Raw genomic sequence first — 11,860 nt, forward strand, 5'->3', positions numbered from 1 at the left:
CAGGGTGTTTAAAAAAAGCCCTGTTAGAGGCTACAAAGGAGTTCAGGCAAATGGAATAGTTTAGATCAAAGCACATTCAAGTTTGATAATGGCCCAGTCAAAGTCCAAACCTTAATCCCATTGAGAATTTGTGGCATGATCCCAAAGTTATTGTTCTACATCTAACCTGACTGAGCTGGGGTTGCTGTGCAAGAAAAACTAGGCAATATCTTTTGTGTGCTGACCTACAAAGCTGTCCTAGACAAACCCCCAAATGACGTGCAGCTGCAGTTGCAACAAAAGGCATTTCAAAAAGTATTTTCCTTGGAGGGTTGAAAACAAATTTATGCCATATTTTATCTGAAAAATACTTTGAAAACTTCCACTAATTTCCACTTCATGACTACTTTGTTTTAGTCTATGTTTATGGTTACTTTGTGAGAGAACGTTAAAAGCTCAAGGGGTGTGAATACTTTTGCTAGGTGTTGTACGCAAAGAGACACACCCACACACAGACACGCACAGTCTATCCTACCTCCACCCGTCTCTTGCTCAGGCTCCAATATCCTCTGCCGTGCTTTGAAGATGTCAAGGAATAATATTGACTGAGTCTCTAGTGAAATGTTATTGTGGTCTCCCTTTTCTGGATTTCATGGTAAAATAGAAGGCCATACAAAAGGGGTAGGAGGTGAAGGACAACGATATTCGTTACAAAATATGACAGAACTCCAAAAGGGTTCAAAGTTGGGACGACACATAACTGAGCAGGAGGTGAAACGAGGTTCAGTCGACGTCTGTGTTTTGTATTGTTTGTTTTGTTGTCACTTAGAGACTTTGCAGAGGCTCTGTTTAGGTGCTTCCCGCCAGCAGTCAGACTGATATCTGCCACGGCATGCCAACACATGCAGATGATGGCTATCTGTCTTCGTCTTCCTGAATGAGCAAGAGCAGGAGGAGGAAGATGAGAGGAGGAGATAACATGGCAAGGGTCACAGCCAGGGTTGTGTTTTTTTTTTTTTTTAAGTATCTGATCCAGTAAAACCGGGGCGAAAAAATGCGGTTGATTCCATACATTTTTAAGAGTCCGTTTTTGCATTGATAAACTCATACTATATGAGGCACTCTACACTGCTAATCCAAAGCAGCATAAGACTGGATGTTGGTTTCGTGTATTTGAACGTGATGCCCAAAGGTATGAAAAAGTTTTAAATAGATACTGAGGCAAGTAAAGTAAGGGAGCAGAATTTACTGGTGAAAGCAGATGTTTGCATAAAGTTCAAAAACCTATCAACACCTTTCATTTGTCTCTGACTTTAAATCAGACCAAACTTTTCTTGTTGTGCATAATTAGGGTAAACCTAACCCTCTTTATATCCTGTTTCTAAAAGCCAGATTTTTGATTTTTTGTTTTGTTTTGTTTTGTTTTTAGATTGTTTTTTACTTATACCGGACAGAGATGAAATCTTTGCCTCCAAAATTACTGGCTTTTCTGTCTCCAAGCCACTTAGTAATTGACCAAACTTTATGCTTTATATGTAGAAGTTCAATTTGTGCATATGCATTCATATACTAGCTAATGTCTTTATGTTGTTTCAATATTTGCACACAAAGTTCTTTCCTCACGAGGCCCTCTGTTTTGCTCACTCACTTCTGCCAACACAACATGATGTTAACATTTTCATACTTCACAGTCGGGACGGTTTTCTTTGATTTGGAAGTTTCCACCCTTTTCCTCCAAATGTAACAAGGGGAAATGCTTCAACTTTAGATCATCACTGCATAGGAACGTCACAAATAAGGTCTGTGCGTAAATACATTTCTAATATGCAAACTTATTTCATGTTTCTTTTGGATTAATGGCTTCTTATTTCCCTAAGTGACCTTTCAGCCAATGTAAGGAGTGTTTTGAATCATGTCTTACTTGTAATTATTTGCAGTGTGAATATATAAAAGGTTATTTATTACGTAGAAGACTATCAGATAATTACTCTTCCTACCCAAAGTTCATGGAAACAAAAAAGCCATTTTAAAGAACTTCCAAACAGTTGAACACCATTGACCTTTATTAGAAAGATGGACGTGTGTTATACAGAATCTGTTTTATTTATATAGAAGCCCCTGGTGACCAAATTCCTTACCGAGACTCTGATAAGTCTTAAAAAAAAAAAAAAAAACATGCATTGAAGAATTTCTATTTTAAGATAAATGAAGCCTGCTTGGTAATTGGAATCAATTCTGTTCCTTTTGATTTTGGTAAAAAAAATGACTCTTTGGATCATAATGTTTCTTTTCCCGCTCTTTTCATACACAGATACCAACTTCCTTCAGAAAGAGCCATACCTCATCCCCGTGTTTGTTTTGTAGAGCCGCTGATGCTCTCACATCAAAGGCTTAGCTGCCAAAGTCACCCTGTGATGCATTATACTCTCTCCCACTGATCACCGCCATTGTGAGTAATTGCATTATCCAAATCTGCAGGCCCCCTGCTATCTTCTTTTTTTCCCTCAACCCCATTTACCTCGTGAAAGCCAAAGCAGGCGAGGTGGAGGAGTGAAAAGGCTCCTCCTGCTGTTAGGCACATCCACCTTTTAGCTATTTGAATGGTAAAAGAAAAGGATGCAGAGAAATAATAATGTTTCCCCTCCTGTCATTTCAGCTGCCATAATGGTGTTTCTGTATAAATCCCAGGGCTGGAAAATAGTTTTTGCCGGTGTAATAATATTATGGATGCCGAGTATCACTAATGTTTGTCTCTGTGATACTGTTGTTTGTCATCGTCAATGTCCTGTTTGTAGTTTATTCAGTCAGAGGCTCCCGCAGCCAGACGAGGCCTTTTTGCATTTGCTGGAGAGTATTAACAGCATGTGTTATGATATCATGAAATCAAAGCCTCGGGTCTTTAGTGATGTGCAGGAACCAGACATGAATTCCAGCCTCAGGGATCAGATGAGCTCTTCTGTAAGATGAAGAAGAAAAAAAGAAAAAAGGATTTGGACTCAGTCTCCTTTTGAAGGAGGTTGTGTGCTCTAATGAGGTTCTTTGAAGATTAGCTTATTGTTCCAGGTACTTTAATGTCATATATATAGTAAATGCGTGGCATCAAAGTTTGCCTTGGTTAAAAGATACTCTCCTTAAAGTGCGTCAGAGAATGTGAAGTGGATGTTTTAGCCACTGTTGGTCTGTGGTTGCTCTCTCTAGCCTCTGGGAGTTTACACGGTCTAAAGAAAGCTAAGCCCGTCCTCTGAAAGTTCAGCTCCTGGCTCAGCATTCAGACTGATGGGATTTTAACCGTTTACTCTGCATTCATGTAGAGTTTGCTTAGTGCCCTGTGGTACTCAGTTTCTGGTCATGCACCATTCCCGGCGGTGTCGTTAGACAAAAAAATCATTTCAGAGACATAGTGTGTCTTCTTGAGCCAGGTGTTTAAATACCAAACCATGTGAAGTTGTTTGCTCGGTCAAACACGTGTGTTCGATATGCTGATAGACTTGCACAGAAGATAAGTTTTTCTTTTAGTGAAAAAAATAAATCCTGAGCACACCACAAAAAGCTAGTACCAACGGGCCTCTGGCCTGGACCGGAGGGAGATTCTCACAATCTGATAACCTCGAGTAAAAATGCGTTGGTTTCATTTGTAATTTCCAAAAGAATAAATGACTAAAAAAGTGTCTCATAGAATTGTTTTTAAAGCCGAACAGTACCAATTGTTCCCATCACTACAAAAAGTTGAATGGCATGTTGACTATTGCATTCGTGTCAACTGTATGACATTTATTTATTTATTACTATTTGGATTTTTGAAACAGAGATTTATAAATTTACAAAATGCGTATTGTGAAGAATGTTATCTCATTTTGATGTTGAGGGTCAGGAACAGTCCGTATTTTTGTTCTTACTTCATTTTTGTACTTGGATTATTTTAAGTTGCCTATTACAACACTAAGGATGTTCAATGCCTCCAATTTTTTGGTTTGAGTTTTTTTCTTCTTTGTGTCTCAAACTAGATTCTCATGTTAGTGTTTTTTTGTTTTGTTTTTTTTCTTTTGGGTTTCATTGTTAAATCTTCCCGTTTCCTGTTTTATTTCATTTGGGTTCATTCCAGAGTTTATTATTCGGTTTCCCTGCTTGGGTTCTGCTCCAGCTGTACTGTATTTCCCTGATTAGACACACCTGGCTCTCATGTCAATTATTCACCTTCCCTGTAGTAAAAAGCCTGTCAGTTTCCTAACCAGATTCTTCTGCTCTGCATTGTCTGTTCCCTCCATGCTCGGTTCCCCGTTCTCCTCTTCCTCCTTTGCTGTTTATTCCTCCATTCTCTCGTAGCAGTCTAACAAATAGTAACAGGTATCCTTTATGAGGATGGTGCTCCCTTACTTTCCATAACATCTCTTAATGTGTTTCTTCTGACTGGAAATGTTTACAACTATATAGTCTTGAAAAACATAAGTAAGAGAAGAAAAAGGGTATCAGTCTTGTATTAGTCAGCTGATGGGCAGTGGATAGCAACAAGTGCAGTGCTGCATTATGCTAAGCTTCACACAGCTAGGAAAAATTACACCGGTCCTTTTTCTGGCATCTAAATAAAGGATGTGAAGCTGAGAAAACTTTACAATGGAAAACTTTAATTCTTTTTTTTTTAACCGTTAGCATTTTTAAGCCTTGATATGGTTCAACACTTATATCCCAGCCTCGTCTCCAGTTGCAATAAATAAGCATGTAACTAATGAGCAAATTCACGACTACTGTCAGCCCTGGTTTCTTTTAGCTTACAAGAGATGGTGGTTGAAGAGTATGAGTATAATTTTGAGTAATATGACAATTCATGCCGTCTTTGTCTTCTTCTCTCCTGTGAGTCTTTGTCTCTTCCCTCCCCATATTTTCAGAGTTCTGTTTATTTTCATGACGAAGGCGGGGTTCTGTAACACTTGGCTGCTCTGCTCACTCGAACCCCTGGAGACAAGGTCACGTCTCAGGTCTGGATGTGCATTCATCAGAATCTGTGAGGAGGTGGAAGAGTGGGAACAAAAATAATGCAAAAAAAAAAAAAAAAGTAAAAGTTTTAAAGAAAAGCTTTTAAGGTGAGGAGACACAGAAGTGTAATGTAGAGAGACAAGTCACATAAACACACAGACGCGCGTAAACATTAAAACAGGTACACGCACATAAACCTACTACACACACAAGACGCCTTTTCTCCTCTATGGGCATGGCTCCTTCAGCAGCTCCTCACCAACACTTGAAGCTGTTCTGGCGTTTGACGGGGAGCAGTTGGACTGTCGACAGGCCCAGGGTCTGCAGAGAAGCAGGCTGCACCGTCATGCGAAACACACTCGCTCACAGACGCTGACATAAACAGAGATCTGTACAGACAGCGCAGTTGAAACATGTCAAGCAAGATGGCTCCTCTGACAAAATACACACAAACACACGAGGTATGTAAGGTGAATACATTAAACAGCAGCGTTTGTTTGACTGTGAGCTGGAAGACACACAAACATCGTACACAAAGAGCTGAAACACATGAAAACAGTATGACTCCTGTGTCTGAATACAGAAACACACAGAGACTGATTTATAAACAGAGCTCTGGGGAAAGGTCCAGGAAAGTGATTCGCTTCTTCTTTTTCTTCTTCTTGAGCTGATCCTCATCATGTGTCACAGTTTACACTCTAATCTACAGTAAAAAGAAAATAAAAATCACACAAAGAAAATACACCAACTTCATCTGTTCTTTCACTTCCAGGTTTGTTTGTAGACTTTCCTGGGATTCTTCTGCTGTGCTCCAGTGTGTGTGTGTGTGTGGGGGGTGTGTGTGTGTGTGTGTGTGTGTGTGTGTCCCTAAATCCACTTAGCTTTCAGTGAGTGAGACAGATGATTGATAAATATCATCCAAAATTCATTCTCAAAATAACCATCTTATTTATTGTATTATTACTGCGTCACGCAAAGATTAGTCTGGCTCTTTTAGCAATGCAGTCTAGGAGTGTGGCTTAAGTGCTACGCATCAATAACACAGCGATGACAGCTCCCAGTCTCCAGCCGGCCTCATGTAAGATAAATTACAGCCTGAATCTGACTAAGCTTTGACACTCGCAACCCAGCGGCACGGCCAATAAAACACTTGGAGCGCTATGACCTGCTTCAGCGAGACTCACACATACAGCATTACATGCAAACCTTTATTTGTGAATGTAGTACCAAAATATGTTTTCATGGAAACTTGTTTTCAGCTTGGCGAAAAGCTACAAATACGTCAGCGGATCTGTTTGAATGTTACAACTCTAACTTAGAACTGACAAAGTTACTGAAGGGTTGTACTTGTTTTCTTGGACTTTGCAGCGTAAAGACAAACTATTTTTCAAACACTGATTACATTTTTGAAAATTAGTGAACAAACGTCTTACAGAATTTGCAATGTCAAAAGTGGATACACAGTGAAATCAGCTGTCTTTTTTTTAATCCAACTTAAAGTTTGGTTATTAAACCAAGTACTGCTCTAAAATACCCATTCAATTCAATATTACCCCCAATACACTAGTGCATATCTGAAATGTGTTGTGAAGACAAACAAAGACAAACTGCTTTTAGAAAATAAAGCATCTGGATTGACTTTTCTACCCAGCACACACAGTGGGATCGTTTGCTAAACCAGACATATTATCATTATTTAATGTCATGCTAAGCAATGGAGATGTACTGTTTGCGTATATGAATATTCACTCGGCATGTTGAAGGCATCGCGTGGCTAAGGTCACACGGCAGTGTTGGAGTTATCTTCTGATTAATTCAGACAATAATTATTTGGCCAATAGGGAGCAGTCACAGGTTGTACGTAGAACATTGAATTTTTATCCCGAGACAGTCAGATGATAAGTCAGTGACATCATTGAAAAATAAATGAACTTAGTTAATTCCCATTCAGTATAGGTGAATGGGAATGAACAATGTAAATGTTAAACCCAATACGCACGTTTTGTGACAGGATTTGAAGACGCAATGTACCTTCAGCTTTAGTGCTTTTTATCTATACTGACATATTTGGTAAGAAAAACAAGGTTTAATTTAGCCAAACCTTGATTTTCTTTCTGATGAAAGATTGATCTAAGCATTTTTAGGTTTCTTGTTGGAAAACTGAAAATATTTGAGTTCATGTGGTTTGCAAAACAAAATGCTAGTGGGAACTTTTTTGAAAAAGTCACTAAAATTGCAAGAAAAAAATTGGAACAGAAATGGAAAAAAAATAGGATGTAATATGTGAAAATAAATGCAAATCGCCTACCTTAAGGAAAGATCCACAGTCCATAGTAAAACTCATCTTCTACTATTACAGTTTCTCCGGACCTTTTCAAACTAGGAACAGTTATTCCCACAAAAATATATATATTTAAAAAAAGAAAGTAAACAGCTATAAAACTGTGTTGGCAGATCACAGTGGCAAATTGGCCAGCCAGAGGCCTGCCTGCATAGACCACAGAGGGTTAACACTTACAGTGCATCACTCTATGGGGAATTCTGAATGCTGCAGCCAAACTGAGACAGTCGGTTGATTTATGAGCCAGAGCTGGGTTAAGCACAGTCTGGTGGGCTGAGGCACGCACCATGATTGAAAGTCACATCTAAGCCAATGTGCTGGCCTCTCACTCTGCACGCTGTGCACACACCCAGAGATGACTGAGCTTTGTTTTGACATCAGGGGTTCACAAATGAAGTTGACAGGTTAACTTTTAAGAAGAAATTTGAGCACAGAAAATACAGGAGTCTACTGTTTTTGTGAAGTGGCATTTGGATTTTGTTGCTTGTAATTCGCTCCCATGCTCTTTCCGTTTATTGCTCCTTTGATCATAAATGCGCGTCCTTTAACATGTAGAAAATTCCAGCGATTCAAAAGTCTGAAGCTTTTCACAGTGTAACTATGCAGAGAGACGGGGATATTCGGGCTACACATAACCTTATTGCATGACTTTCTTGATAACTCCTGTCAAATCAGACTTTCGTGGCACTTGTACTGTGAAATCTTTGAAGTCAAACAGGATTATGTCGAAGGAAATTTGTTAACTTGTTAGATGTACTTTGTCTCGCTGAAGTATTTTAAGAATGTGCCTCAAACCTTTTTTCACTTTTTGCCACATTACAACAAACCACAATGGATTTTAATGGGATTTTGTGACCAATACAAAGTGGATCAATGTTGAAATGAAAAGAAAATGACCAATGGTTGTCAACATGTTCTTTTACACATAGAGACTAATACTCTTCTCCTTTTTTCCTTTGCAAAATGACTCAATCTTGGTCAAATTGAAGTCAGACCATCCATCTGTAGCAGTGGTGCTGAACTCCAGTCTTCAAGTGCTACTAGAGCGCAACTTTTAGATGCATCTCTTCTCCATTACACCTAAAATGGCTAAATTGCCTCATCAGCAAGACATTCTGCTGTGCTTTGCCTGGTAATGAGCCAGGCAAAACAGTGCAGGAATGTAGCCCGTTTTATTAAAAAATTAAATTAAAAATACTTTATTGATCCCAAAAGGAAATAAAACGTTGTTGTAACTCATTAATTCAAGATTCCCCAAAGAGATTTTTTTGTACCAGTGGGTATACAGTGAATCTGAAGAAGCCTCTGAGTGAAGACGCTGTTGTTGTTGACAGTCTCATAAAGAGGACGGTCAGGGTTGTTCATCATTTTCTTGATTTTTATGCAAAATCCTTCTTTGCACCATCGTCTCCAGGGGTCCCACAGTGGCCCCCCGGACAGAACCAGCCTTCTTTAGCAGGTTGTTGATGCTAACGGCAGAAGAGGTGACATTCTTAACAGACTTAGGAGATTATGCAGCATGTTGGTGCAAACCTTGAAGGATCTAAGCTTCCTCTAGAAGTACATCCTTCTTGTAGACGGCTTCAGCGCTGAGTCTCCAGTCCACTCAGTTGTCCAGGTGAACACTAAGGTATTTTATTTTCCTCAGCCACCTCCACTTCTTCTCTCATGATTGAAATAGGATTTGACCAAACTCTGGTTCTTTTTCCTTTTTGCTCTGTGTTCATGTCCTGCTATAGATATTTTATTAGATGTGCTGCATTGTTCACAATTAAAAAAAACACAACCTTACTTTCAGAACCAAAAAAGGAACATAATGTATAAATAGGCGTGTATGCATAAAAATGATCATTATTATGATACTCACCAATATTTGTTATCTTTATCTGATGTTGGCTTTGTTTTTTCTCCACAGTTCAGCCCTATGAAAATGCTAATAGCTCCACATAATGCTCGTAATTTCCTACTTTTCTCCCTGAAATCATTATTTTCTTCCCGTTGCCATTTACAGATTGTTCAGGGATACGCACAAAACATCTTTCCTTTTGCCTCCGCTTTGGTCTTTCACATCTTCTGTATGTTGTAACATCAAACGTTACACATAAAAGCCTCTCCACGGTGCCCGGGAAGAGTTTCTCTCTTGAAATGTGTTCCTCATTTCATGCCATTATCATATCACTGGACATGTCCACATGCAACTTTTGTTTTGAAGGCCGTGGACTTGGAGAGCAAATGAGCCACAGAGTCTGCAATTTAAGCTCTAATCCCATCCTAAGCCCCGGTGGAGACTTGACTGTTGAGTGGAGCATTTCCAAAGCCCAGACTTCATTCAGGGAAGGGGACTGAAGAAGATTTTGATAAAAAGGACTGAATAATCCTAAGGATCCTGTTTGTCTTGGCTTTGTTGGGTACCACATGATTGTTGAGACTTAGACAAAGCAAAAAAAAACACACAAAAAACAGAGGGATTGTAGATTTACAGATTTAAATCAGATGGCTAGTATTGCTATAAACTAACCTTACAATAGCTTATAGTAAGGTGATATTGTAACATTACCTCAACAGAGTGCATCCCAGCTAAATAGCAGGGTCACAATTATGTAAAATAAAACTAAATCGATCAGAAAGTTCACTTTTATACAGTCATATAAATAGTGTAATTTGTTTTGTAATGATACAATGCTATTCATGTGATATTGTAAATGCAGGTTTGTATTGTTGCACTTCGTTAACATTTTTATAAAATGATGTCCATAAAAATATCCAGTTTTTTTTAATTATTATTATGGATCAGTTTTTCCATTTTCTGTCTGTTTCCTTTGCTCCAGTTGATGTTTACTGTAACCCTGGCTCTGATTTTCTGATGTTTTTAAAGTCCAGTACCTCTCACTTCAAAGAGAGAAACTAACACAAAATCCAGTTTTCAAAAGAATCAGACTTTTAAAAAAGATGCTTTTTATGCGTTGACATGTAGAGTAATTGATGGAGGGATTCTTAATCTTTGTTAGGTTATTGTCTCCTAGTCCTGCAGCTTGTCATCGCACTTCTAAGTCATTGCATAATTTTAGTCCAAGCAACTCAGTCCACTTAAACTGAACCACACAGTAAAAGAATTAATATTTTCAAAAACAAATTTCCACACCATAAGAGACATACATTTTATGTAGCAGTATGTCCTCCAATGGGACCTTTTGAAAAGAGTCTTGCTGCATCTATGCATAAATTAACTGGGATGACTGAAGCTGCAGAATAGGAAGAACGAATAGGTCATCTTTATGATGAAAGTAGAGCATTGGTCTTGAATTACTGCACACCAAGTCATTTTTATTCAAAGGAGTAACCTCAGCTCCTCCATCACGTGGCTCTGGGCGAGCCCTGCTCTCAGGCAAAAGGGCTTATGATTGCATTTTAATGACATAAGTGGGAACAAGGTGTCACTCGAACTCAAATGGCTGGAGTGTGCTCTTAATGTATTCTTCTGAATCCCCTCAGACAAATTGAAATAAATGCTCTGCACCAAGCAGGAATGGAAAATGGAGACCTGCTAATGAAATGACTTCAAAATGCTGCTGGAATTGCCAAGGGGGATATTTGTGTACAGTATGTACGAGTGTGTTATGTTGTGCCACTTCTTGTAGGGAGATTACAGGTCTCAGGTGTGTTATTGATTGGACCTTTGATTTTTACAGCATTATAAAAAATATATATGCTGAAAAATCTCTGCTCTGCAGAGGTCATAGATGAAACAGTATCTTCCTTACGATGCCAGGAATCAAGCAATGCTTAGGAATGGTAAAGCACTATTTTCATCTCATTAGGCTTAGACATCCTTAACAAAACTGGTGTCAAGTACCTTTACTACATTTGTGCTAGTTTGTGCAGCAGAAATATTTGCTTGTGCTACTTTTGCTTTGAAGATATTAATGAAAATTTAAAGGTTAAAATGTCAACCAGCTGCCTCACATTACCCAAATCTAAAAAAAAAATTAAAGGTGTCAAATGTTTGTGCTACGTTTGCGGCGATTTGTGCAGTAAAAAAATTAATTTGTGCTGCTATCATTTTAAAGATGGTAATAAAAAGGTTTCCATCAATCAACTCAACTACTGTATGTGTGTGCAGCATAACATTTTGTTTGTGCTGCTTTTGCTTTGAAGATATTGATGATGGAGGCGGAAGGAGGGGGGGGTCGACTTCACTTATTTACATCTGCAGGGCAAAGTCTTGTTGAAAATGGAGGTTTGTGACGAGGAGCACGGCTTCTTCTAAGGGTCATCTTCAGCCTAATCAATTGGGTAAAAGTTTGACCGAATGTTTGATCAGATCTACTGATCTGTGACCCAATAGAATTTGTCAAACTGCTTAGTTCATTAAAGAAATGAGTGAATTGCTGACCCAAGTCCTGAGTCATGACTCTTGCATCAATATTTGGTCAAAGTACCCCAACATATGACCTGGGAAAATAACACAGCATTTTTACTGGGTAGCTGTTTTAAACAAACCTTAAATTACAAATGCTTGGGAAGTGGATTCGGATCCTTCAAGTAATACATATCATATTCTAATATGCA

The sequence above is a fragment of the Poecilia reticulata genome, chromosome 4 (genome assembly GCF_904066995.2).
Source record: "Poecilia reticulata chromosome 4, P_reticulata-male-v2, whole genome shotgun sequence".
NCBI lineage: Eukaryota > Metazoa > Chordata > Actinopteri > Cyprinodontiformes > Poeciliidae > Poecilia > Poecilia reticulata.